General features: G+C 34.0%; 1 protein-coding gene across 17 annotated transcripts in view; it reads left to right on the top strand.

Annotated features, from left to right (window-relative positions):
• The window catches only part of RBFOX3 (RNA binding fox-1 homolog 3), a 918,966-nt gene that overhangs the window by 73,125 nt on the left and 818,290 nt on the right, over positions 1–27,551 (top strand). Inside the window, exon 1 of one of the 17 annotated variants that reach the window (XM_074260302.1) lies at positions 15,207–16,934. The exons of the other annotated variants lie outside the window; for them this stretch is intronic. The gene's annotated coding sequence lies outside the window, so the exon portion shown is untranslated. Of the gene's footprint in view, positions 1–15,206; positions 16,935–27,551 lie in introns of those variants that run through there. 17 annotated transcript variants of the gene reach the window in all.

Here is a 27,551-nt window from a genome sequence, read left to right as displayed (position 1 = left end):
TTTGAAACCCTTGACCCCCACAGGTGTACCCACTGTGGCTCTATAGATTGGCACTCATTAACATGGGGCTTTGTTGAATCAGCATAAGGGAGAGGAGAAAGGACTTGGCCAGATAAATTAAAGTCTTTAGAATGGGCTTCTGGTAAAAACTCTGTACATCATCTTATTATAAAAATAATCTTCTTTATGTTTATGGGTCGAATTCCTGATCTCTCTTGCCTATAAGTATAGCTTTGGTCTCTACCTTGACATAAAGATGTAATACAGTGAAAAATTCTTGGGTTGTATATTATGGTAATTCTGAAATGATTTGTGCCTTACTTAAGTATTTCCTTTGTCCTTTCACCCTTTATATTCTTTTTTTGGGGGGATGGCTGGTGGGTATAGGCAGAGAGCCAATTGTAGCAATGAAATTGTTTTTAAAACAGGGAGCAAAATAATATGCCACAAGAAGCTGATAATGGAAATTTTAATTGGCAAAATATGTATCCCCATCACTTCAAATGCTGTACTTGTAGAAATTTCTACCTCTTATGAAGGGGACCTTGACACTAAAAACATGAGAGGTTTTTTTTTTTTCCTTGTGTAATATCATTAAAATGGTTTTTAATTGAGTTCATTTCTTCAAGTTTGATGATAAATTTTTAAGTACTCAAGCTCAGAGACATTTTTGGACTGTTTCTTTTTCTTTTAGTGCCTTTTTTCTTCCTTAATTGAGTCCACTTGCTTATGTGAAAAATTCATCATTTCCCTCCTTCCTGGAAATTGTGGACACTCAAAGTATTACTATGAGCAGCATTTTACATTTAGTAAATGATTTCTTCTGCACCTCTAGCTCGTTAAATTTATTGTTCACTTATTATTTCTTATTTTAGCTAAAATTATTTGAAATCTTTTACTCCAGATACATATTTCTTTTAATTCAAAAGACATATGGGGAACTTGGAAGTACAGAATTTTCTAATTACCTTTTTTTTTTTTTTTTTTTTTTTTTAACTATAGTGAGAACACAATGATGTTATGGAAAGATAATTGTTCCAATTCTTCCACTGGCAAATGTAACTGTGGTTGTCACTTTTATTCGATGAACTTTTGTTTCCTTTTCTGAAAAAATGTTCTTGACCAAATAAAGGATAAAGAGGATCCTAAAACACAGAACATGGATAAATTGGAGGAAGTTGGTCTAGATGATCTCCACATTCCCTTTCAGCTCTAAATATCTGACCTATGTTAAAAAATGAAGGAGGGTAAATAGATTATAAAATTTAATTGATTTCTGTGTCACTTTTTGCTAAATCACTTCCCCTTTTCTTATATAAAAAGAAGGCTCAGTATATGGAGAAGAGAGGGATATATTTGGAAATTAAGATTATGTAAAAACTAAAGATAGCAGTATGTACTTGTAAAAGGTATTGTGAAATCCACATCCTAATTGGGGAGGCAACATGGTCAAAATGTTCACCCCAGGTACATATTACATTACATATGTGTAAATGGAAAGTAATCTAAGAGGGAATGTACTAGTGGTAGTGAAGAGGTGGCGTAGGGAATTCCAGGAAAAGCTTGTGCAGAAAATGAGATGTGATATGATTCACCTAAGTCTTCTATGCCATGGTAGTTGATTTCAAATATTTTCTTATTTGGAGTTATTTAGTATGAAATTTCTTTCTTTTGTCTTTTTGCTGTGTTTTCTTAGTAATATACAGTATGACTTATGTGTACTTATAAATCTTACTACTTTGCTAAAGTCATTAATTGGTTCAATTAATTTTTATTTTTTTATTTTTTTTCTTCCATTTTTACTTTTTTTATTTATAATTTTTTCCACAGTATATATCCATGAGTAATTTTTAAAATAATATTATTCCTTGTATTCATTTTTCCAAATTATCCCCTCCCTCTCTCTACTCCCTCCCCTTGATGATAGGCAATCCCATACATTTTACATGTGTTACAATATAACCTAGATACAATATATGTGTGTAAATACCATTTTCTTGTTGTACATTAAGTATTAGGTTCCGAAGGTATAAGTAACCTGGATAGATAGACAGTAGTGCTAACAATTTACATTCTCTTCCCAGTGTTCCTTCTCTGGGTGTAGTTGTTTCTGTCCACCATTGATCAACTGGAAGTGAGTTGGATCTTCTTTATGTTGAAGATATCCACTTCCATCAGAATATATCTTCATACAGTATTGTTGTTGAAGTGTATAGTGATCTTCTGATTCTGCTCATTTCACTCAGCATCAGTTGATGTAAGTCTCTCCAAACCTCTCTGTATTCTTCCTGCTGGTCATTTCTTACAGAGCAATAATATTCCATAACATTCATATACCATAATTTACCCAACCATTCTCCAATTGATGGACATCCATTCATCTTCCAGTTTCTAGCCACTTTGAAAATGGCTGCCACAAACATTTTGGCACATACAGGTCCCTTTCCCCTTCTTAGTATTTCTTTGGGATATAAGTCCAATAGCAGCAATGCTGGATCAAAGGGTATGCACAGTTTGATAACTTTTTGCGCATAGTTCCAAATTGCTCTCCAGAATGGCTGGATTCTTTCACAACTCCACCAGCAATGTATTAGTGTAATAGTGATTTGGAACACTCTTTCATATGAGTGGATATAGTTTCAATTTCATCATCTGAGAATTGTGTGTTCATATCCTTTGACCATTTATCAATTGGAGAATGGTTTGATTTCTTATAAATTAGGGTCAGTTCTCTATATATTTTGGAAATGAGACCTTTGTCAGAATCTTTAACTTTAAAAATATTTTCCCAATTTGTTACTTCCCTTCTAATCTTGTTTGCATTAGTATTGTTTGTACAGAAACTTTTTAGTTTGATGTAATCAGAATCTTCTATTTTCTGATTGATAATGATCTCTAGTTCTCCTCTGGTCATAAATTCCTTCCTCCTCCACAGGTCTGAGAGGTAGACTATTCTCTGTTCCTCTAATCTATTTAATATCTCATTCTTTATGCCTAAGTCATGGACCCATTTTGATCTTATCTTGGTATATGGTGTTAAGTGTGGATCCATATCTAATTTCTGCCATACTGATTTCCAGTTTTCCCAACAGTTTTTTCCAAATAATGAATTTTTATCCCTAATGTTGGTATCTTTGGGTTTGTCAAAGACTATAGCTGTACCCTTTTTTGTCCTTTGTATCTAATCTGTTCCACTGATCGACGGGTCTATTTCTTAGCCAATACCAAATGGTTTTGGTGACTGCTGCTATATAATATAGCTTTAGATCAGGTACACTTAGACCACCTTCATCTGACTTTTTTTTCATTAGTTCCCTTGCAATTCTCGACCTTTTATTCTTCCATATAATTTTGTTGTTATTTTTTCTAGGTCATTAAAATAGTTTCTTGGGAGTCTGATTGGTATAGCACTAAATAAATAGATTAGTTTGGAGAGTATTGTCATCTTTATTATATTTGCTCGGCCTATCCAAGAGCACTGAATGTCTTTCCAATTCTTTAAATCTGACTTTATTTTGTGGCAAGTGTTTCATAATTTTTCTCATATAATTCTTGACTATTCTTTGGTAGATGGATTCCCAAATACTTTATACTCTCAACATTTATTTGGAATGGAATTTATCTTTGTATCTCTTGCTGTTGCATTTTGTTGGTGATGTATAAAAATGCTGAGGATTTATGTAGATTTATTTTGTATCCTGCCACTTTGCTGAAATTTTGAATTATTTCTAGTAGCTTTTTAGCAGAGTCTTTGGGATTCTCTAAGTATACCATCATGTCATCTGCAAAGAGTGATAGTTTGATTTCCTCATTTCCTATTCTAATTCCTTGAATCTCTTTCTCGGCTCTTATTGCCAAGGCTAGCGTTTCTAGTACTATATTGAATAGTAATGGTGATAGTGGGCAACCTTGTTTCACTCCTGATCTTACTGGGAAAGGTTGCAGTTTATTTCTATTGCATATTATGCTTACTGACGGTCGTAAATATATGCTCCTGATTATTCTAAGGAATAGTCCATTTATTCCTATACTCTCAAGCGTTTTTAGTAGGAATGGATGTTGGATTTTGTCAAATGCTTTTTCTGCATCTATTGAGATGATCATATGGTTTTTATTAATTTGATTATTAATATGATCAATTATACTAATAGTTTTCCTAATATTAAACCAGCCCTGCATTCCTGGTATAAATCCTACTTGATCATAGTGTATTATCCTGGGGATGATTTTCTGAAGTCTTTTTGCTAATATCTTATTTAAGATTTTAGCATCAATATTCATTAAGGAAATTGGTCTATAATTTTCTTTCTCAGTTTTCGATCGACCTGGTTTAGGTATCAGTACCATGTCTGTGTCATAAAAGGAATTTGGTAGGACTCCTTCATCCCCTATTTTTTCAAATAGTTTATATAGCATTGGAGTTAGTTGTTCTTTAAATGTTTGGTAGAATTCACATGTAAATCCATCTGGTCCTGGGGATTTTTCCTGGGGAGTTGATTAATAGCTTGTTCTATTTCTTTTTCTGAAATGGGAGTATTTAAGCAATTTATCTCCTCCTCTGTTAATCTAGGAAGCCTATATTTTTGGAGGAAGTCATCCATTTCACTTAAGTTATCAAATTTATTGGCATAAAGTTGGGCAAAGTAACTCCTTATTATTTCTCTAATTTCCTCTTCATTGGTGGAAAGATCCCCCTTTTCATTTGTAAGACTAACAATTTGATTTTCCTCTTTCTTTTTTCTGATCAGATTTACCAAAGATTTATCTATTTTATTGGCTTTTTCATAAAACCAACTCTTGGTTTTATTTATTAATTCAATAGTTTTTTTACTTTCAATATTATTGATTTCTCCTTTTAATTTTTGTATTTCAAGTTTAATTTTTGGTTGGGGGTTTTTAATTTGGTCTTTTTCTAGCTTTTTAAGTTGCAGGCCCAATTCGTTAATCTTCTCTTTCTCTATTTTGTTCAAATAAGCCTCTAAAGATATAAAATTTCCCCTTATTACTGCTTTAGCTGCATCCCACAGATTTTGGTATGATGCAATTAATTTTTAGTTGAATCTCTAGGGTTCTCTAAGTAGACCCTCATATCTTCTGCAAAAAGATAATTTTCTTTCTTCTTTGTTGTGTTTATTTCTTCAATTTATTTCTCTTTGTCTTATTGATAGGACATTTCTAGAACTCTATGAAATAATAGTAGGGATAATGAATGTCCTTATTTTATTCCCAATTTTGTTGGGAAAGGCTATAACATTTTTTATTATATAAAAATGCTGGCTCCTTAGATTTTGTAAGTATTATTTTCATTTAAATTGTCAATTTTACTGGCATATAATTTGCCTAAATAATTCTTCGTAATGTCCTTCATAATTCCCTCCTCACTTGTTATGAGTTTTCCTTTTACATGTGATACTGTAATTTGGATTTGTTCTTTTTGTTATAAAATCAGATAAGCTAATGGTTTATGCATATTATTAGCTCCCTCCCCAAAATAAATAGCTCCTTGGTTTATTTTTATTTTTTGATGACTTTATTTTTTAAAAATTTATTTTATTTGAAAAAACAGGAAAAAAAAAAGAAAAACAAAAAAGAAATAGAAAACAAAATAGAGCAAAACAAAAGAGAACATTGTCATGTGCCCAGCAGAAAATCAGGAAGAATTTGAAATATATAACAACAAATTACCAAATCAAGAAAGTATATATATATATATATATATATATATATATATATATATATATATATATATATATATATATATATATATATATATATATATACTTTCTTTACTTCCTTGTAAATTGTTCTCTGCTTCTCTGTTGTGCACCTTATGTATTTTATTCTTTTTTCCCCCTTTCATCCTCATCCCCACTCTCAAATAGGCTACAGTTAAGAAAAGATATATTTATGTATATATGTGTAGATCTATATACATACACACTCACTCCCCCCATACATATACATCTTTCCTATCCCTGCTGACTCTCCAAATAAATTCTGCTCCATAACTTGCCTGGCTATTATTTAACCTCCCCCTCCCCAAGAATACCTGACTTGTCTTCTTCCCCCACTCTTTGCCATTCCCTTCTCACTTATTTCTTTATAGATTTTGGAGGATGCTATATACTTCATTTTATATATATTGTGTTAACTGTGGAATCCATTCCTGATGTGAGTAGGTTTGCAGAACTACTAACCCTCCTCCCCTCTGTGTCTGTTGTTCCTTTGCACCTCATTTATATAACATAATTACCATTTTTACCTTGACTCTTTTAAGCTACCCTATTATTGATATGAATCTTAAACATATGGTATTCATTTTCCGATGTAAAAAAAAACATAAAAAATTTGTTCATGTTTAAATAGTTTGTTCTTTAAAATTGATCTTTCATATTGCCTCTTATATGCTAAATTTTCTGTTGTTAGGGTTTGGTTGATAGAAAATCTTGAAAATCTGCAATTTCATTAAATGTCCATTTTTTCTTATTCAAAATTATAGATAATCTTGCTGGATATGATATTTTTGGCCACATACTTAGTTCTTTTGATTGTCAGTAGATATGATTCCATCTGATAAGTTTTGTACAATTCTAATTGTAGCTCCAGTATATTTGAATTGTTTTTTCCTTGTTTTTTGCAAAATGTTCTCTTTGATCTGGGGTTTTTGAAATTTGACAATAATATTCTTGTGTTTCTGCAAAGGATTTCTTTGAGGTGGCAATCAGTGGATTTTTTCTGTTTCTACTTTCCCCTCATGCTTTATCACTCCAGGACAATTTTCTTGGATTATTTCCTGCATTATGGTGTCAAGGTTCTCTTTTTAGTCACAAATTTCTGGCAGTCCAATTATTCTTAGGTTTTCTCTTTTTGATCTATTCTTCAGATCTGTTGTTTTTTTTTCTAACATATTTCACATTATGTTCTATTTTCTTATTCTTTATAATCTGTTTTTGTTATTTCTTGGTCTCTCATAGCTTCACTGGCTATATTTTAGAATTTGATTTGCTAATTCTTTAGAGTTAAATTATTTAGACTCCATTTAATTTTAACCTTTCACCCCAAAAGGCTTTTGTTTATACTTTTTATTATGTCATCATCAATAATGGATATATTTAATATTTCTGATATTCTGGCTTTGTTTATAAGGTTTTTATTCTCTATGACATGGTCTACTTTTGTGAAGGGTACCATACATACAAAGGTGAAAAATATGTAGTCATATGTAGTTATTTCTAGACATCTCTCACATATAACTTTAAAAAATTTTTATTCAGTTTCTTGTTTGTCATTTTGTTAAATTTGTCTATGTCTGACAAGAGAATATTGGTCCTTCAGTTAAGATTTTCTACCTACTTCTTTTTGTAATTTGATTAATACTAAGTATCACTATTTCTTTGCTTAAAGCATCTCTGAGCATAATGTAATTTTCCTGATTATCGCTTTTAATTGTCTTTTATCATACTTACCTTTCCTGAGATCATAATTGCTACCTCTGATTTTTTAATTTACCTGAGGCATAATAAAATTTGCATTAACTCCTTATTGACTCAACCGTTGTTTATATTTATGTCCTAAATGTATTTCTTATAAACAGCATTTCTTGTAAATCTTGTAAACAGAATTCTTCTTTTTATATTTATTCTGTTTTTCTTTGCCATTTATGAGTGAGTTCATTCCATTCATAATTGTTTTTTCCTCTGTTAGATCCCTCTCAGTGAAGAAGGTTATGGAACAAAAGGGATATGATACTATACTATAACAATTATTGTTTAGTGGTTCAGTTTTGTCTGAGTCTATGGATCATAACACCAATACTGTCAATGGGGTTTTCTTGGCAAGATCCTGAAGTGCTTTGCTATTATTTCCTTCTCCAATGGATTAAGAAAAATAGAGTTTAAGTGATTTATCTAGTAACTACATATTTAGTAAGTATCTGAGGGCAGATGTGAACTCAGGTTTTCTTGATTAGCCCTAGTGACTAAGTGGTGATCTGTAATTATAATCTGTAATTGAAGTTTGCATTCCTTTTTTACTGATTCTCTTTTCTTCCCTCTTCCCAAATACTGATAATTGCTTTTGACATTTTCATTTCTTTTAGTGTCCTTTTTACAATCTATCTTTTGAAGGTGATTTTACTTGTTACTCTTACTTTCCAGTCTCTACTTGTTGTGCCTTTTATTATCCTGCCTCAGTTTCCCTAAATTATGCTGCCTCGGTTTCCCTGAATTGTTTGGCCTCAGTTCCAAATTGTTCTTCTCAATCCTGCAACACCATTTCTCCCTCATAATCATCATGATCCAGATAAGGAGAAAGACCTTCTATCTTAGACATCATGACCCCAGACCTTCCCTATTTAATAGAATGTCCAGTGCCTCCCCCCATTCTGTCATTATTCTTCTTAATCCCAACTTATCAGAATGTCTAGTGCCTTCCCCCACCCAGTCAGAACCAGATTGATAGTCCCTTCCCTCTCTCAGTGTTCTGACTCCTCCCCTGCCTCAGTGTACCCCCTGGTAGCTTGGAGCCACATGCATGCATAGATAGATAGATAGATAGATAGATAGATAGATAGATAGATAGATAGATAGATAGATATCTCATTGAGAACTCACATAAGTTGCTGGATGCTGGATTCTTGGAGACAATAGTCTCATTCAGTCCTGGGATCAAACCATGGATCCATTTGGTCCCAGTAAATCTCTCTCTTTCAAATAAAATATTAAAACTCTCTAATCTCTATCCTGCCTCAGTTTCTCTTGCATTACATACTGTCACTTTTAAATCCCTTTCTTCCCTTTTCCTGTTATCACTTATTTCTGCCTTGAGTTTAAACTCTGTGTGTGTGTGTGTTTAAGGGGTGAAACTGTATTTCTTTCTGCTTTCTTTTGTCTGAACATAACAGAAATATCCTACACATAATAAACACTTGATAAATACTTGTAGATTTGTTGGCTCATTTCCTCTCTAGTGCATTCCTTTTTTCTTTTTTTTCCCCCCTGTACTTTCTAAAGACCAACAAATGGGAAAAAGTCTACCCTAAATCCCTTTGTTTATTTTTTCTAATGTCCTTTGTAATTCTTTGTCTTTTTTTAAAAATTAATTTTATAATTATAATTTTTTGATAGTACATATGCATGGGTAATTTTTTTTTTTACAACATTAGCCCTTGTAGTCACTTTTCCAAAATTTCCCCTCCCTCTCTCTACTCCTTCCCCTAGATGACAGGCAATCCCATACATAATAAATGTGTTACAGTGTATCCTAGATACAATATATGTGTGTAAAACCAAATTTCTTGTTGCACGGTAAGAATTGGATTCCGAAGGTATAAGTAATCTGGGTAGAAAGACAATAGTGCAAACATTTTACAATCATTTCCCAGTGTTCCTTCTCTGGGTGTAGCTGTTTCTGTTCATCATTGATCAACTGGAACTGTAATTCTTCAAGTCTTAAAGATTTTGGAGGAATATTTGTCTTTTCTTCCCCATTAGAAAATAATTATATATAATTATATCATCATTTTTAGTTCTTTTAGTGAAATACATGTATAAAGATACTAGAATTTTCTTGACTCTTAGAAGGAATATTTGACTTAAAAAGTTTTTATTCATCTTTTTTCCCTTTCAAGAAGCCTTAAAAACACTTAATTTAATTAATGACCCATTTTCCTTTTCCATCTAGTAAGTTTTTATTTATGATATTTTGAAATATGATATCTAGACTTTTTTGGTCATTTTTAGGGGATAGAGTTAAATTTTAAAAGTTTCTTTTTAACTTCCCAACTTGTTTTCCAGATCACTTGCTTTTGATGGTCAATTTAATTTAATTTAATTTTTTCATTTCTTTCATTTTATTCTACTATTTTTTGTTGTCTCATGGATTGAGTCTTGTTTGTCTTCATATTTTCAGTCCACCTGCCTCTTGAGTTTTTCCAATTTATGTTCTAAGCTATTTATTTTCCTTCTGTTTTTTTTTCCTCCAGAGCTCTCATTTCATTAAAAAAATGTCTTTCTTGCTTCATTTCCTTCAGGTACTCTATTCATTTTGGCCAAGCTAGCATTTTTCTATGTGACTTTCTTATAGTTTTTGTGGAACTACTGTCTTCCTTCGGCTTTTTCTCTTAGGTGATTGTTGATTCACAATATTTCTTCATTGATAATTTATTTTTTCCTATTTGTCCATATTCTATTATCTTAATTATTGAGTTTCAGATCTATACCAAAGTCAAAAAATCTGTCTTCTTCAGCTCTCTGTGAGGATAACCTGATCCACTCTCTTGGGTTTCTGTACCAGTTTTTAGTTTCTGTGATGTATATTGCTCAGATTACTAGCAATAAATCTTCAGTGCTTCTGGTCAGTGTTTGCAGTGACTGCTTTGGATCAGGTCATTAACTTGGTCTTTTGTCACTTCTGCAGCTTCTGAATATCAGTGTGCCGAATAAGCCTGTGACCCCTTGAGACTTTACTGTTGAGGTAGCTCATTTATCCTCTCCTAAACTTTCCTTTCCAGTCAATGTTTTGGTCTTCCTTATTCAACATGGTGTTAGGAATGGAGCCCATGTTGGATTCTTTAGCAGGATCTTTTTTCCATTGTCTATAATTTTGTCAGTTTTTAAAAAGTTATTATTTGTGCAGACCTATGCTGATTAGAGGAGCTTACTGACATTTCTCTTTGGACTCTCTTTTTATTGTTCAATTTAGCGTCCTTTTAAATTATTGTTGGAATAAAAGTAGGAAAATTGGGCTCCTATGTGAAATTTCATATGACTATCCTAGCCAGAATTCCCACTGAAACACTTTATATGCATAGAGAAGCATCTGCATTTTAGGAAAGAATGTATGGAAGAAATTAACCCCATTTCTGATGCAGGAAACAAAATGTACCAGTGGCTTGAATTGATCTTTATCATATTGAGGGCCACATGTGAATTAAGAAAGAGGAACTGGGGTTCTTTATTCCCTAGTTAATGTTTAGCTAACCTACAGGAAAGGCCTATACCTCTCTTGGGATGTTTGCTTTGATTGGTGGTCTTAGCCTAATTGAGAGTGCATGTTTGTTCACATCACAAAAATACCCACTGAATAATTGCAGACCTCTGGGGATTGGCCTAGACTAAAAATAGTGTGCATTTAGAGGTCAAGATAGATTTACTTTGGCAGCACTGCCTCAGGTCCAAGGTCTAGATGTTTCTCACCAGTTCATCTCTTTCATAAAAAGTCTGGAATAACTTGCTCCTGCTTCAGTTTCAATACAGAAATTTCTCCAATATTTCTAATCTTAACTTTACTAAGAATTGCTTTTTTAAAAATGTGAGCGGTATTGACCAAGAGATTTGTAGTCACATCATTCCAAAAAAGAGTAGCAATGCCTATGTAATATCTCCTTAAATTTCTTTTCTCTCTTTTGTGTATTATTCTTTGTCTAGCCCCTTAAATATATTTTCTTAATGGACTCACCATATTTTCATCTTTAATTGGATAAAAACCTTTAATACTCACTCTGGCAGTTACCTTGTCCTTACCTGCAGTACCTTTTCCAGGGAGGGAAAGACTTACAGGCTCAAGATACTGTTAATCTATTTTTTTTTCTTCTTTTTCTTGGCTTTCCCCTTTTCCCATCTCTGTGCACCAACAGTGCATTAAAACATTTAGAATGACTTGTCGCCATTAATAAAAGTGAAAAATTTTATCTTCCTGCCCTTTACCTTAATACCCCTCAGCTCTATTGCTGAGCTAATAAGAAACATGAAAACTTAATAAGAAAAAAAAACTAATAAGAAATAAGGCATTATGGTAAACAAAGTGGGAGGGAAATGTTGGGTCCTGTAGGTGGAGTTTTCCAAAAAAAGACAAGGGAGTTGGAAGAAGGAAATTATCATTCACACTAACAAAAAAAAAATTTTTTTTAAATCTAAGCTTAAATCACTGCATTGCAAAATCCTAGATGTGGTTTGTTGTTGTGTTCAGCCATTTTCAATTATGTCTGACTCTTTTTGACTCCGTTTGGGGTTTTTCTTGACAGAGACCCTAGAGTGGTTTACCATTTCCTTCTCTAATTCATTTACAGATGAGAAAAATGAGGCAAAAAAGATTTAGTGACTTGCCCAGTATCACACAGCTAATAAGTGTCTGGGCCTGGATTTCAGTTCAGGAAGATGATTTTTCTTGACCCTGCACTTTACCATCATATTACTTAGCTGTCCCATTAATTACATAAATTCAAGTTGTCACAGCTGTAAGACTGAATCCAGTCTTTAAAGGCTTTTAAAGGGAAATCTACCTGAAATATTCTCATTTTTTCCTTTCATTGGAAGGTCCTCATCATCCTTCAGTAGTACATTTCTTCATTTTCACCTGAAAGTGACTTCATACAAATAGATTGCAGACCTCTCAGATGTGACTCTTCATTGTCTCCTGTCCTTAGATAAGGACCATGATCTTTGACCCAAATATAGGAATATGTAATACAGGGATGTAGAAGTTCTGGATCTAGAGTTCTTTGTTACACATTCTATATTTTATCATTATGATTTTGATTGTTTTTCTCATCTTAGAATGACAACATACATACTTCTTTCCTTTTACCAAGGTTAAGTCCAGGTTCTACTTCCTTTGAGAAATCTTTTCTAGTTTTCCTATTTGTTGAATTTCTCCTCAAGTTATCATACTCATGCTTCATGTTGCATGCTTTAATGTAATATAAGTTCTTTGAGGGCAGGGACTTTTCTGTTTTTTTATTTTTTGTCATTCTATCCTCAAGGCCTAACCTAGTATTACATTGTGAATAAGCGGGTTTTTTTAAAAATAAAAACATAGAGGAACTATTTTTTGGGCCAGTGTTTTATGATCTAATGAGGTTTAAATATCAGCTCTCTGAGAGATTATAATAGTTATCCTAACTTACTATTCAGTCATTTTAAAGTCAGGTCTAACTCTTCATGGGACTCCATTTGGGGTTTTCTTGGAAGACATACTGGAATGTTTTATCATTTCTTTCTCCAACTCATTTACAGATGAGGACACTGAGGCAAACAGGAGTGACTTGTCTAGGATCATACAGATAGTAAGTAAGTAGGACTGGATTTGAACTGAGGAAGATGAGTTTTATACACTGCAACACCTAGATGTCCCATAAGTTAATTTACTGATTTACTCATTTTCAGTTCTTTCTCCATTTGATATGAATCTTAAGTATTTGTTAGCATTTTTTTGTGTATAGGAAATAAATATCTGTCTTATACCTGATTTCTGTTATACACTGAGTAACTTTTAACTTAACTTTTTGAGTAGATCTATATATGAGCTGAAACCTGAGTTTCAAACAATTTCTCCTGAGAGCACTTATAATAAGCCAAAGAGTGTGAGAAGAAAGAACTTATCCCCTTTTTCATTAGAGGCTAGGTTCTTCCAGGACTAAACCTGGTATGGAACATACAAAAGAGATCCAGAGCAAAAAGCTATACTAGAGAGGGGGAGGGGTGCTTCAACCCCTTAAGATTAGAAGAGATCCTTTTAAAAAAAATTAATTAATTATTTTTTTTTTTTATCAAAGCTTTTTAGTTTTAAAATGTATGCATAGATTTTCAGCATTCACCTTTGCAAAACCTTGTGTTTCAATTTTTTTCTCTTCCTCCCATCCCCTTCCCTAGACAATAAGTAATCCAATATGTTAAACATGTGTAATTTTTCTGTACATATTTCCACAATTATCATGCTGCACAAGAAAAATCAGATTAAACAGAAAAAAATGAGGAAGAAAACAAAATGCAAGCAAACAACAATAAAAAAGTAAACATATGGGGCAGCTAGGTAGTACAGTGCATCAGCCCTGAAATTAGGAGGAGCTGAGTTCAAATGTGATCTCAGACACTTAATACTTCCTAACTGTGTGACCCTGGGCAAGTCACTTAACCCCAATTGCCTCAGCAAAAAAAAAAAAAAAAATTTAAAATACTATGTTGTGATCTACACTCAGTACCCATAGTTTTCTCTCTGCCTGCAGATGATTCTCTTCATCATAAGACCATTGGGGCTAGCCTGAATTATCTTATTGTTGAAAAAGAACCATGTTTGGGAGAATTTGTCATCATACAATCTTCTTATTGTGTACAGTGCTCTCTTGGTTCTACTCATTTCATTTAGTATCAGTTTGTGTAAGTCTCTCCAGGCCTCTCTGAAATCATGCTTCTGATCATTTCTTATAGAACAATAATATTCCATAACATTCATATATCATAATTTATTCAGTCAATCTCCAACTGATGGGCATCCAACCAGTTTCTAGTTTCTTGCCATTACAAAAGGGGCTGCTACAAATATTTTTTGCACATGTAGGTCCTTTCTCCCTTTTTATGATCTCTTTGGGATACAGGCCCAGTAGAGATACTGCTAGATCAAAGGGTGTACACAGTTTGACAGCCCTTTGGGCATAGTTACAAATTGCTCACCAGAACGGTTGGATCAGCTCAGAACTCCATCACCAATATATTAGTGTCCCAATTTTTCCACATCTTCAACATTCATCACTATCTTTTCCTTTCATCTTAGTCAATCTGAGAGATATATAGTGATACCTCAGAATTGTCTTATTTTGCATTTCTCTGATCAATAATGATTTAGAGCATTTTTTTTCATATGACTAGACATAGTTTTAATTTCTTCATCTGAAGATTGTCTGTTCATATCCTTTGGCCATTTAGCAATTGTAGAATGGCTTGAATTCTTATAAATTTGAGTCGATCTCTACATATTTTAGATAGAATTCTTTATCAGAGCCCTTGGATAATAATGCTAAATGTAGGGGATCTTATGCTATTTCAAAAGACATGATACTAATCAACTCTGATTACTGAATCACTTTTGAGAGTGGATACATGTTCAAAGTTTATGTGTCTTTATTTACTTTTCTTAAAATTACATCTGTTCTTGAACCAGCTACATTCAGTGAAAGAACTCTGGGAAATTAGTGTGAACCACTAGATTTCCCAATCCCTCTATTTTTGTCCTCCTGCATTTTTGATTTCCTTCACAGGCTGATTGAACACTATTTCACTATTTCGATTCTTTTTGTACAGCAAAATAACTGTTTGGACATGTACACATATATTGTATTTAACATATACTTTAACATATTTAACATTGTATTGATCAACCTGCCATCTGGGGGAAGGGGTGGGGGGGAAGGAGGGGAAAAGTTGGAACAAAAGGTTTTGCAATTGTCAATGCTGAAAAATTACCTATGCATATATCTTGTAAATATAAAGCTATAATAAAAAATTATATCTGTTCTACATTTATGTGAGTTTGTACCTCCATTGTATTATACTATTCATTGGCAGAAATCCATTGAAAAAAATGTTCTAGATCCTGAAGAAATTCTTGGAGATATTTTTCTGAACTTCTAATTGAATGATCCTTTTTATTGTTATGGATCCAAACATGTGGAAATGTATGAGGAGCTATATATATTGAAGGGTTGGAAAAGAATGAAGGTGAAGGGATGACTTTCAGTTTATCTTAGGAATCTAATATAATGCAAGGAAAGTCCCATATATCGTGAGAATCTCATTTGTCATAATAATTTTCCTCTTAAGTGAGGATGTTCTATAATTCCATTTTCTCTATTTTTCCTTTCTTTTATTATATTACATCCTCATCCTCAACCCCATTTTTGTGTTTGCTTACGGGAGGTGCTTTATAGATTCTGAGCAGAAGAACTCTAAAAAAATTTTAAAATGTCCTTTGTTGAATTTGCATAAATTTAAATTGTATAAAGATAAATTGTGATCCCTTGGTTCACCAGCTCTAGTAAGTTTGGATTCTCTCTAATGTTTGTTATTTTGGAAGAATTATTTAAGAACCATGCTTGAGCTTCCCTAGAACTATGCAGATTTGGAGATATGGATGAATGTGACAAGTGCACTTCACTTGATTGAGGATAACAGGTATTTATTTAGTTTTTATCACACATTTGTGATCATTACAGTTGGAGAAAAGTCACCTTAGTCCTTTTAGAAAGAGTGCAATGGATAGAGCATTAGAAACCTCATCTTCCTGAATTCAAACCTGGTCTTAGCTACTTAGTAGCTGTGTGAGCCTGGACAAGTCATTTAACCTTGTCTCCCTCTGTTCCTCTTCTGTTAAATGAGTTGAAGAAGGAAATGGCAAACCATTCAAGTATCTTTTTCAAGAAAATCCCAAAATGGATTTATGAAGAGTTGGACACAGTTGAAATGACTGAAAAACAATAACAAAACTTTTACATGTAATGGCTTAATCCAAACCCTATTTAGCTTTTCATTTTAGACATATAGATATATGCCTATCTCCCTGCTGGACGGAGATGAATAGCGCATTGAACATATATTTAAAATCCACAAATGCTTTGAACCACAGCAAGTTTTAAAAATCCTTTGCATTTCTTTTTCTCCCTCCTTCCCCCCCCATACTTTATATACTCCTTTGTTTTCTCATTATTATTGGAGCTAGTGAGGAGGAGCTCTTGGGACTGAAATTCCACAATCAGATTACTCACCAGCCCAGTTTTTTCCTCTCCTTAGTTTTTCACCCTGTCACAATGCTATTGAGAAAGCTACATGCTCTGAATTGCCACCTGTTTTTTCCTAGTAAGGTGAAACATGAGAGGATTGCCTGGGACCAGCTTCTGCCTTTACTCCTTTTTTGTATCCTAACACTCATTTTCTCTGTTGTTTTAGCAATCTTTGTATTGCTGTCCTTTGTGCTTTCTCCATTTGTCAAAAGGTGCTTATGCATGTGTATATACTTGCATTTTTCTCCCCTATAGTCACATCAGAGTTTCAGAAAGAAGTCAGGTGACATGGGGGAAAGGAGTAAAACAAGGGAAATGAAAGAAAAATCAGTGGAATGTTGCCATGATATCCAGTTCAGCGCAGCGAGACCCCTTAGAGGAAAAGGTAAGATCTTCAGGCAAAGTTCATGAACATCCATCCATCTTAAGTATAGAAAGATTTTTTTTTTTGTGAACCCTGATTAACTACTTTTGTCTGACATGACACACCAAGATAAAATTAGATACTGCATTCTTTGGTTTAAAACTTAATTAAAACTATATATCAAAAAATGTAAGACCCCAGGCTTAATAAAAGCTGATAAAATTATCCCAATACACTTCAATTTCAATCCAAGACTCTGATAAAAGAGAGTGAGCAGCTGAGCCCATAACTAGATCAGAAACACCTCCTATACAATATTTATGATGCTGTCCTACTTGAGATACATGGCTCCTGAGGAAGGGTCTGGCATTGTGATGAAGGGGAGATGTCAGCCTCACTTATTTGCAAATGGGTGAGGAGGGAGGGAGCAAGAGAGACACAGGCAAGTGCATGGTAGCAATTCTAGCTGAGATAAATGGACTAATGCTTTTTGTCTTTGTAGAAAATTATGCATCTAGGAACTTTTTCTTGGGTGAGTGAGCAGAGATACCTATCTGGCTATCTTTATTTTCTTTCTTTCTGGAGGATATGATATTGTTGTCTCCTTCCCAGGTTCAGGGAATATATTTAGAGACAATAAAGAATTAGGTTTTAATATGTATTATTTGCTAAGTATTTTGAAAGGAGTGGTGCTTTTTAATGTCACAGAGGGCCCCCTTTCATGAATTATATCCATGGTGTTTGAATTTCCCCTTGTTTGGGTTGTAGTGAGAAAAGGGCCCTCGGAAGCTTCATCATAAATGGAGATTGGGAACATGGTATAAGTCAATATCACTGGGCTAGAAAGAGACACTCAGGAAGGGATATCAGAATAGTAAGTAGGATGAAAGTGAAATTTTTACATGGCCAGAGCAGGGTGCTGATTAGAGGCAAGGTCTAAGTTTCAGGGTATTAGAATTCAGTTCTAGAATATAAGTGAAGAGGTAACTGCTTTGGCTACATGAAGGGAAGGAGTTCATTGGAAAAGACTCTAATGTGAGTAAAGAGTGAAGGCAAGAAGAAAAGGGAGTGGCAAAGGATGAGATGCATAGTGACATAAAAATGAGAAAAAAATTGGACAGACTTTGAGAGATGATGGAGAATAAAAGGTTGGTGGTCCGTGGGATCACAAAGAGTTGGACATGACTGAACAACAAATCAGTTTTTTAATTTAGATTAATTTTATCACAGTAAAGGTCCATGGAGGGATGTATGTATGTATATTTTAAATGTGACCTTAATCAAGTAATTTATCTTTTTTCGGGGCCCTAGTTTTTTCTCCTATGAAATGAAAATGTTAGGGTGAATTGATCTGTTTCAGCTCTGTTTCATGCTTCTGAAGGGCATTGCCACTCTGCCATCCATAAAAATGAAACATCAAACTGGGTTGGTGATTGTGGTGGTGGTTGTTGTCCCTACTGCTTTCCTATCAAAGATACTTGAGTGATTTGTCATTTCATTTTTAGCTTCTTTTTCTAGATGAGGAAACTGAGGCAGAATGGTTTAAGTGACTTGACCTGAGTCACACTACTAAGTAAGAATCAGAAGCCAGTTTCAAATCTTGACTGCATAGCATCTAGCTGCCTTTATTGGTGCTTATGGCATAGGGTGAATCACTCAGGTGATTCAGGTCTCTACTACCCAGATTTGGCTGCCTGAATTGTGGGAGGGAATTTGGCAAATGTAAACAATAGGGTTTTTTCCCCTTTCTTTTTATCCTCAAGCTGTTGCTACTGGCAGTTTGTGATTTGTGTGGGCCATTGGCCATTTTCCAGTTTGTCCTTGTCAGTGACTGAAAGACTAAATACTGGATTATAGGCTAATAGCTTTTAGAGTCAGAAGGTTGTTTTTTAATTTGAAGCAGAATTGAGAAAATTAACCTTCTCATTCTCTTTTTAGGGGAAGTTTGTATTTCTGGAGTAGAGCTGCAGTTGTGTTCTTGGAGCAATGGAAACTGCCTCGTGATTCATCTTCTGTAGCCAGGTTTAGAGGGTCATCTGCATTCCCTTATAGATCATCCCCCAGTCTGTTCCTTGACTCATTCTTATATTTAAATTTATAATTTCAAACTCTTGAATATCCCCAAAATATGGATATTTTCTTTCTAATTAATAAATTAAAGCCTCTTTCTCATCAATTGACTCAAATGTCTATTCTAATGTATCAATGTTACTTAAGAAAATAAACTGGAAGAATCTTTTCCTTCAGTCAGTTTATAAAGACTGATGACATTGATTGGCTAAAATGACAGGAACAAATAATGATGAATGTTGGAGGGGATGTGGGAAAACTGGGACACTGATACATTGTTGGTGGAGTTGTGAAAGAATCCAGCCATTCTGGAGAGCAATTGGGAACTATATCCAAAAGTTATCAAACTGTGCATACCCTTTGACCCAGCCGTACTACTACTGGGCTTATATCCCAAAGAATTACTAAAGAGCGGAAAGGGACCTGTATGTGCCAAAATGTTTGTGGCAGCCCTTTTTGTTGTAGCTAGAAACTGGAAGTTGAATGGATGCCCATCAATTGGAGAATGGTTGGGTAAATTATGGTATATGAAGTATTCCATTGCTCTGTAAGGAATGACCAGCAGGAGGAATACAGAGAGGCTTGGAGAGACTTACATCAACTGATGCTGAGTGAAATGAACAGAACCAGAAGATCGCTGTACACTTCAATGCTGTATGAAAATATATTCTGATGGAAGTGGATATCTTCCACATAAAGAAGATCCAACTCACTTCCAGTGGATCAATGATGGACAGAAATAACTACACCCAGAGAAGGAACACTGGGAAGTGAATGTAAATTGTTAGCACTACTGTCTATCTACCCAGGTTACTTATACCTTCGGAATCTAATACTTAATGTGCAACAAGAAAATAGTATTTACACACATATATTGTATCTAGACTATATTGTAACACATGTAAAATGTATGGGATTGCCTGTCATCGGGGGGAGGGAATGGAGGGAGGGGGGATAATTTGGAAAAATGAATACAAGGGATAATATTATTTTAAAAATTACTCATGCATATATACTGTGAAAAACATTCTAAATAAAAAAAGACTGATGACATTTATTATCATTATTATTATTAAATGAAATTTATTAAGTGTCTATAAGTTCCATACACTGTATGAAGTGTTGGGCATATAAAAATAGGTAAAGGACAGTTCTAGTTCTCAAAGGGACTTAGAGTCCCTTTACAGTTGCTAACAACTATGTACAAACAAGAGATATCTTGTTTGTTTGTCCTTAATTTTCTAAAAGGACCAATGATATTATGGAGTGATGTCTGAATTTGTAGGTGAATTGGATTTAAAGGAGACAGAGTTGCACAAAGCCAGAAATTTCACTCTTATTTTTGGAATCACTGAATACCTGTGGCAAGGCAGAAATCAGGCTTCACAGAGACTGCTTCAGCAACCGTAATGGCCATTGGAACAAATGGTTCTCATCTGTGCATTCTACTGGGGAAAGTCTTCACATGTTTGGGATCCCCCTAACTCAATTGAAAGGGTTTGAGCTCTGTCAGGTGCCATCAACCTGGTTTAACCTATTTGCTGAGATGGTTTTACTGGTTTGTAGCTGGTGTACAGTCTATGAAGCTAGAAGTGAGAGTTTGGGGAAGATGGGCACCAAATGTAGATGAGCAACCCTGAAAAGGGCTTAGCAGGTCCTCAAACCAGAGAGGCTAGTCTTTCCTGAACACCCCACATACTATATAAAAATTGTTTGAAGGGGAAACAAAAGATATAGGATAATAAAAGGGAGATACTAAAATTAAATAAGATCAGAAAAGGTTTCTTGCAGAAAGTTGGAATTTAGGTGAAATCTGAAGGAAGTCAGAGAAACCAGGAGGTAGAGATGAGGAGGGAGAGAATTCCAGAAACAGTGGACAAATAAAAATGCCTCAAACTGGGGGATGCCTCCAACTGGTTAGAGTGTCTAGTGCAAGGAACAGCAATGAGTACATTTATCTGTATCTATGGATTGTATATAAAAATAGTACTTTAACCTTCTATGATTAAGTAATTATTGAAGTTATCAAACAAATATTGAAATTACTTTATTAACAAATGAAATCAATAATAAATGACACATCATTGTTTGTAATATTTTTGGTTCTTAGATCATAGCCAGATTCACCTCAAATGCTCATAATAGCAGATGGTTTCTCATCACTTCCAGAAACAACATCACTATTTAATTCATTCCAGAACTAATTAAAAGTTTTCAAAAATTCTCTTAATATTTTTCCTCAAGGTGGCTTAAATTCAGTATCTCAGGAAATATTACATTAGTCCTTTTTCTTTTTTATTCTCTTCATTACAGGTTGTCTTTTTTTTTTTTTTTTTTTGCCTTTTTATAATATACTGAAAACTGTTAACTCCTTAGACTTTTCATAGACTTCTCTATTATAATTTTTCATAAAATAAGTATTTTTATAATAAGATACAATTTTAACAAGACAGTTCTAACAATGAAAGATAGTTCTAACAAGAAAGAGATTTTGCCCAACTCTCTTTTTCACTGATTTCTCATGGATTCTGATAACTCAAAATTAATCAACACATGCTTTCCTTGACTAGAGAAATGTCCATCATAGTAAGAACATTTCCTCTAAACTTCCAGTCCAGCTATTTTAAAATTTTATAATATTCCATTTCATCCTCAAAGATATAATAACTGCTCATAGTGACTATAATATAGTGTGTCTATAGCATATGATGGAAAAGCTTAGTGAAATAGGTGTTCCACTGCCCGTTTCTCAGGCTTATCACATCTCACCACATTTGGAAATAGGGTTGATTCCAAGTATTTCAGTGTGAGAATGTTTAGGTTGGGAAGGGGGACCCTAAAATTTTGGGGTCACAGACAGGTGTTGTGAGGTATCTCAAAAGAATTTGCAGGCTTCCTAGTCAAGGGGCAACGTTTTATTGTAATTGTAATGCCAATTGCAAAGGACTAAGTTCCAAAAGAAATTAGCAAGGGACCTAAGAGCATGACATAGATTTATCGGGCAAAATTGGTCAAAGATTCATGTTACTTATTTGTTAATTTTATGGCTTTCAGGTAGGTTTGAGGGGTGGTCTTATTCACTATTGTCTCAATAACTTGGTTATTGCTGATCAACAGATTATCTATTTGATAGTAATAGTTTGTAGAACTATTCTAAGGTCAGAAGACTTAGAAATCATTGACAGATTATTAGAACAAGAACATTCTTAGGTCAGAGGGCTTCAGGATCACTAATATATCTTCCATAAAATTTAAGGGAAGAAATATTACATTCTTAGACCAGAGGATTTTTACAGTCATTGACAAACAGATTGTCAGAACAATAGAACTCTTAGGACAGAGAGCTTTATACTAATTCATCTTTCCTAAAATCCAATGGAAGAAATTATATTCATTATATTCCTCTACAATTATTGACAGATGGGATTATTAGAACAAGAGCATTTCTAGGTCAAAGAGCCCCAAAATACTGTGGTCTCCCCTAAAAACCATACCACATCAAGCAGACCTCTCCCTTATCCATTTTATTCCTCTAATCTTCATGCCAAAGCTATAGCTATGAATGCTCTTCACTTTGCATTTGGGAGAAATATTTTGCCAAACAGATCAGGATTAATATGAATTTTTAATATTTAGAATGCAACTTTCATTTCTGTCTACCTTATGACTCTTTGTTTTCATTTGATTAGGAGATTACAATAATAGACATAAGAAGTGAGAGAATAATTTAAAAGACTAGAGGTGGGTACTTTTGGGCAAAAGTGCTTTAAAATTTATCCAATTAAAATGTTTTGCTTTGCTTTTATGTGAATAAAATTCTACTTAATATATGTATTAAGCATCTATTATGTGCAAGACAAGACAATACAATAACAAAATACAATACAAAAACAAAAATTAAACAATCTTTGTTGTTAAGAAAGGACTACATTGTGAATACAAGAGATAAGGGAAAACTCAGGGAGAGAACTTTTAAGAATATATAAGGAAGGAGAGAATATTAAAACCTTAGAGTATGGGGAAATATTGAAAGCTATTATGTTGACTTGGTACTCTGCTTCTCAGTTAGTGTTGAGAGAGTCTGCAAGTCTTTGCATTACCTGGTCTTTGTCATATACCTTTGTCATATGTTATACCTTTCTTGGAAATTATCATGTACTGAGATGCAAAGGCTCAAGCTCATTCGCTGACATTGGCCAATCAAAATTGTCTTTATTTCATTATAAAACCTACAAAAGTTATAAAAGCTAGTCCCACCTTTAAACCACCACTGATCTCTGATGATCAACCCATTAAATTGACATGCTTATATTAAATTATTTTAATTCTTTTGAATTAAAGATTTGCCTTAGTAGATTGAAAAGCCCAAAGAATTGTCTTTTCTTTCTTTTTATTATAGCTTTTTATTTACAAGATATATGCATGGGTAATTTTTCAGCATTGACAGTTGCAAAACTTTTTATTCCAATTTTTCTCCTCCTTTCCCCCACTCCCTCCCCCAGATGGCAGGTAGACCAATACATGTTAAATAGGTTAAAATATATGTTAAATAGAATATATGTATACATGTCCATATAGTTATTTTTCTGCACAAAAAGAGTTTGACTGTGAAGAAAACCTAAAATGCAGGTGGACAAAAATAGAGGGATTGGGAATTCTATGTAGTGATTCACACTTATTTCCCTGAGTTCTTTCACTGGGTGTAGTTGGTTCAATTCATTACTGTTCTATTGGAGCTGATTTGTTTCATCTCATTGTTGAAGATGGCCACATCCATCAGAATTGATTATCATACAGTGTTGTTGTTGAAGTATATAATGATCCTGGTCCTTCTCATTTCACTCAACATCAGTTCATGCAAGTCTCTCCAGACCTTTCTGAAATCATCCTGCTAGTCATAAGAATTGTCTTTTCAATTGAGAGAATTTTGTTGTTCACTTTTAAAAATCATGTCTTAACACTTCATGACTCCGTTTGAGAAAAATCTTTGCAAAGATACTGGAGTGGTTTATCATTTCCTTCCCCAGCCCATTTTACAGATTAGGAAACTGAGACAAACAAGATTAAGTGACTTTCTTAATGTCACACCGCTAATAAGTGTCTCAAGCCAGTCTAGGCCTATCATACCACATACTTCAATACCTAGTTGTCCATAGAAGAGAATATGAAAAGTTTAGTAGGCAAGATAATTGAATTGGATCTTGAAGGAGAATAAATATTTTGAAGTACATTTAGGAGGCAGTATATGTATATTGAAATGAGGGATAACTTATTTCAATGCATGAGAATGAAAAATGGTATATTGATGTTTGGGGGAAGAATACACTTTCCAACAGTAATGTAGTTTAGTAAATGAATTGTCATTGTTACAGTTAGCTGCCTTTGATAGACTTCTTTGATGGGTCAAACAGGTTTTTTATTGTCACTAGGTTTCTATATACAAAATCGGAGAAGGACTCTTAACTGTCAGATATTCTACTCACCTCTCTGATGTTTTAAAATATGGTATGTAGTATTTTACTCTTATATTCCACCTAGGAGCAGAATAAAACCAAACACAATGAGGCTCAGGTGAGAAGATTAAAGCTACCAAACTCTCTTTTCCCACCCAGAGGAATATAGCCTGTTTTCCCTCTATTGCTTCCTGATAGGAAAGAGAGAATTCCCTGTTCAGTTAGTGTCTTTTGTAAGCAAGAAGTCTCTATTCTAACTCAGAAATCAGTTGAAAGTATCTTCTTCATGTGGTAAGCAGACTGAAAAAAATCCGTGTTTTCTCAGAAGTTCCCATGGTGTTTTCATCAGTAGAACTTTGCGTGTTCATAAAGACCTGGGTTTCTTGTCCAGTCCCTCTGTTACATGTATTTTTGGTAGTTTTTTTTTTTTTTACATAATAAAAGATCTGAGAAAAATAGAGCAAAGAAAAAAAAACAGAGAGAAACCTTACTCTGGCTTCAGATGTTCAACTTTTGTCCTCTTTAGAAAGTGGAATTGAATCAGAGGACAGTTCAGTTCCAAAGAAGTAGGAAGTGTGATATAGTAGAAAAAGTATTAGGAGTCAGAAGACTTAAGTTCTAGAAGGAACTTTGCCATAATAATTTGCTGTATGAACTTAACTAAGTAACTTCACTACCATGAAACCTAATTTTGTTGTCAGCAAACAGAAAGGCTTGTATTGCTTCCCTCCAACCTATGGAGATGACTGGGTTCCCCTCATTCTAAAATTGCCTTTTCTTGACTCTTCTGCCAGCTATCATCCCATGTTTCTCTCTTTTTTATCACCAGACTTTGAAAAAGCTGTTGATATCCAGTGTTTTCCCCCATTATCTATTCTTCTCAGTCTCTTTCCATCTCATTTCTGTCTCTACCACCCTTCTGAAACTTTTTTCTCTAAGTATCAACTGATCACCAAGTTTGATGATGATCTTTCTTTCCATTTTCTTTGAACTCTCTTGAACATTGAATGGCTTAGCTTTGACCATTCTCTTCTACTAAATATCATATTCTCTCGAGGATTCAGAGGCATCATAATAATGCTATTGTTCTCTCCTTCCTTCCCACTTTTCAATCATTTCTCTGTTTCTAAATTTAGAGTTCCCAAAGAGAGATTGATGATGTATACTTGAAAAAGAACTGGATTTGGAGAACAAGAACTTGGTACAAATCCCTATCCCTATTCTTTTCCTGTCTAGTTCTTTAAACAAATCCCTATTCTTTTCTAATTCTTTGGACAAATCCTTATTCTTTTCTTTTCTAGTTCTTTGGACACTTAATGTCTCTCAATCGTAGCTTCCTTATTTCTGGAATAAAGTCAGACTAGATGACAGTTTAAATTTTCTTCTTCAAAGTCCTATACAAATCTATTTTTTCCATTCCCAAAGCTCTATCTCTAGCTGCATGTGCTGGGAAAGCTTATTTTCATTTTCCCACAGCTTTTTTTTATTTATAATTTTTGACAGTATATATGCATGAGTATTTTTTATAACATTATCCCTTGTATTCATTTTTCCAAATTATCCCCTCCCTCCCTCCTCTAGATGACAGGTAATCCCATACATTTTACATGTGTTACAGTATAACCTAGATACAATATATGCGTGTAAATACAATGTTCTTGTTGCACATTAAGTATTAGATTCCGAAGGTGTAAGTAACCTGGGTAGATAGACAGTAGTGCTAACAATTTACATTCACTTCCCAGTGTTCCTTCTCTGGGTGTAGTTGTTTCTGTCCATCCAACTGGAAGTGAGTTGGATCTTCTTTATGTCCCACAGCTTTTTTTTAGGACCATTAGAAACAACCAGGGGATGTTTGCTTTGGATCTTTATCTTCAATATTGATCTTCTTTAGGATCTAGTAGGTTAACTACTTCTAGTCAGTGAAAGTCTCTTTTCTATTCCATGGTGGATTACATGTTGGGGCTGCCTGATCCTCTGAGACTCCATTTCCTCCACATTGGCTTTTCCCTATTACAATCATATCTACCATGAGTATGTTCTTGCTGGCAATCCTCATATAATATAGGCCAGATCTGGGCTGCTCCAGGATTTCAGGTTTAGTGTGAAATGAGGCATTTGCAGACCAAATAACAGGAAAAAGATAAACAGCAGGAATGAGGCTTTAGTTTAGGTTAATACAATTCCTTGCTTTTGCATTTGCCATGAAAAGGTGCCATTGTCAAGAGAGGAACTTCTGATTCCTTCTGCACCAGAAAGCTATCTATGCCAGTAGTTCAAGTATTAGTCTCCTGGGCCAGTTAAATCTTTAGTACATTTTAAGAAAAATTAATCATTCATATATGTGATGTTAAGGCTGTGTAGGAAGCCACCTCAGTTTACATGGCAGAGTCTTAAGTCTTAAGAAAAACTAGCCTTGATGGAGACAGGAGATAGAATGTTATATCAAGTGAAAAGCAAGTGTGTCAGGTTAGATGGAACATATTGATGAGTGAAGAGAAATATGTCTGAAAGGATAGATTGGAATCCGGTTTAGATAGACATTAGAAATTTTATTCCAGAGACAATGGGGAGATATTGAAGCTTCTTGAGCTGGTGAGTGACAGACTGATATGTACTTTAAGAACATCAATTTGACAGCTGTGTGGAGAAAAACTGGGTAAGGGGAGGTTAGGAGGTAGATTCAGGAACTTGGTTAGGAATCCAGATGAGAGAATTTGATGGTTGAACTATCAATGGGAGTGTAAAAAATAGTAAGATTTAAAAGCTGTTGTTGAGGTAGAATTGATAACTAATTGGATATAGGTGGGGGAGTATGAATGTAAGTGAAGAGTAAAGGATGAGTCTTTTGTTGAGATACTAGGCAACTTCAAGGATGGTGGTACTTTTGGCAGAGCTAAGGAATTTAGGAGGAATAGGTTTAAGATGAAAAAGATAATGAATTCAATTTGGGTGGTATCTAATTTGAAAAGTCTATGAGACATTATCAGCTGGAGACATTTGACAGGTAGTTGGAGATTCTTGGAACACATGAGAGAGAGTAAGGGATGAATTTATAGATTTTGAAGTCATTCTCATGGTGATAATTAATTGAACTCATAGAAGCTGATGACAT

This window comes from Sminthopsis crassicaudata, chromosome 4, assembly GCF_048593235.1.
Source record: "Sminthopsis crassicaudata isolate SCR6 chromosome 4, ASM4859323v1, whole genome shotgun sequence".
Lineage (NCBI taxonomy): Eukaryota > Metazoa > Chordata > Mammalia > Dasyuromorphia > Dasyuridae > Sminthopsis > Sminthopsis crassicaudata.
Note: the sequence above shows the minus strand (reverse complement) of the source record. Positions and strands in the feature narration are given on the sequence as shown.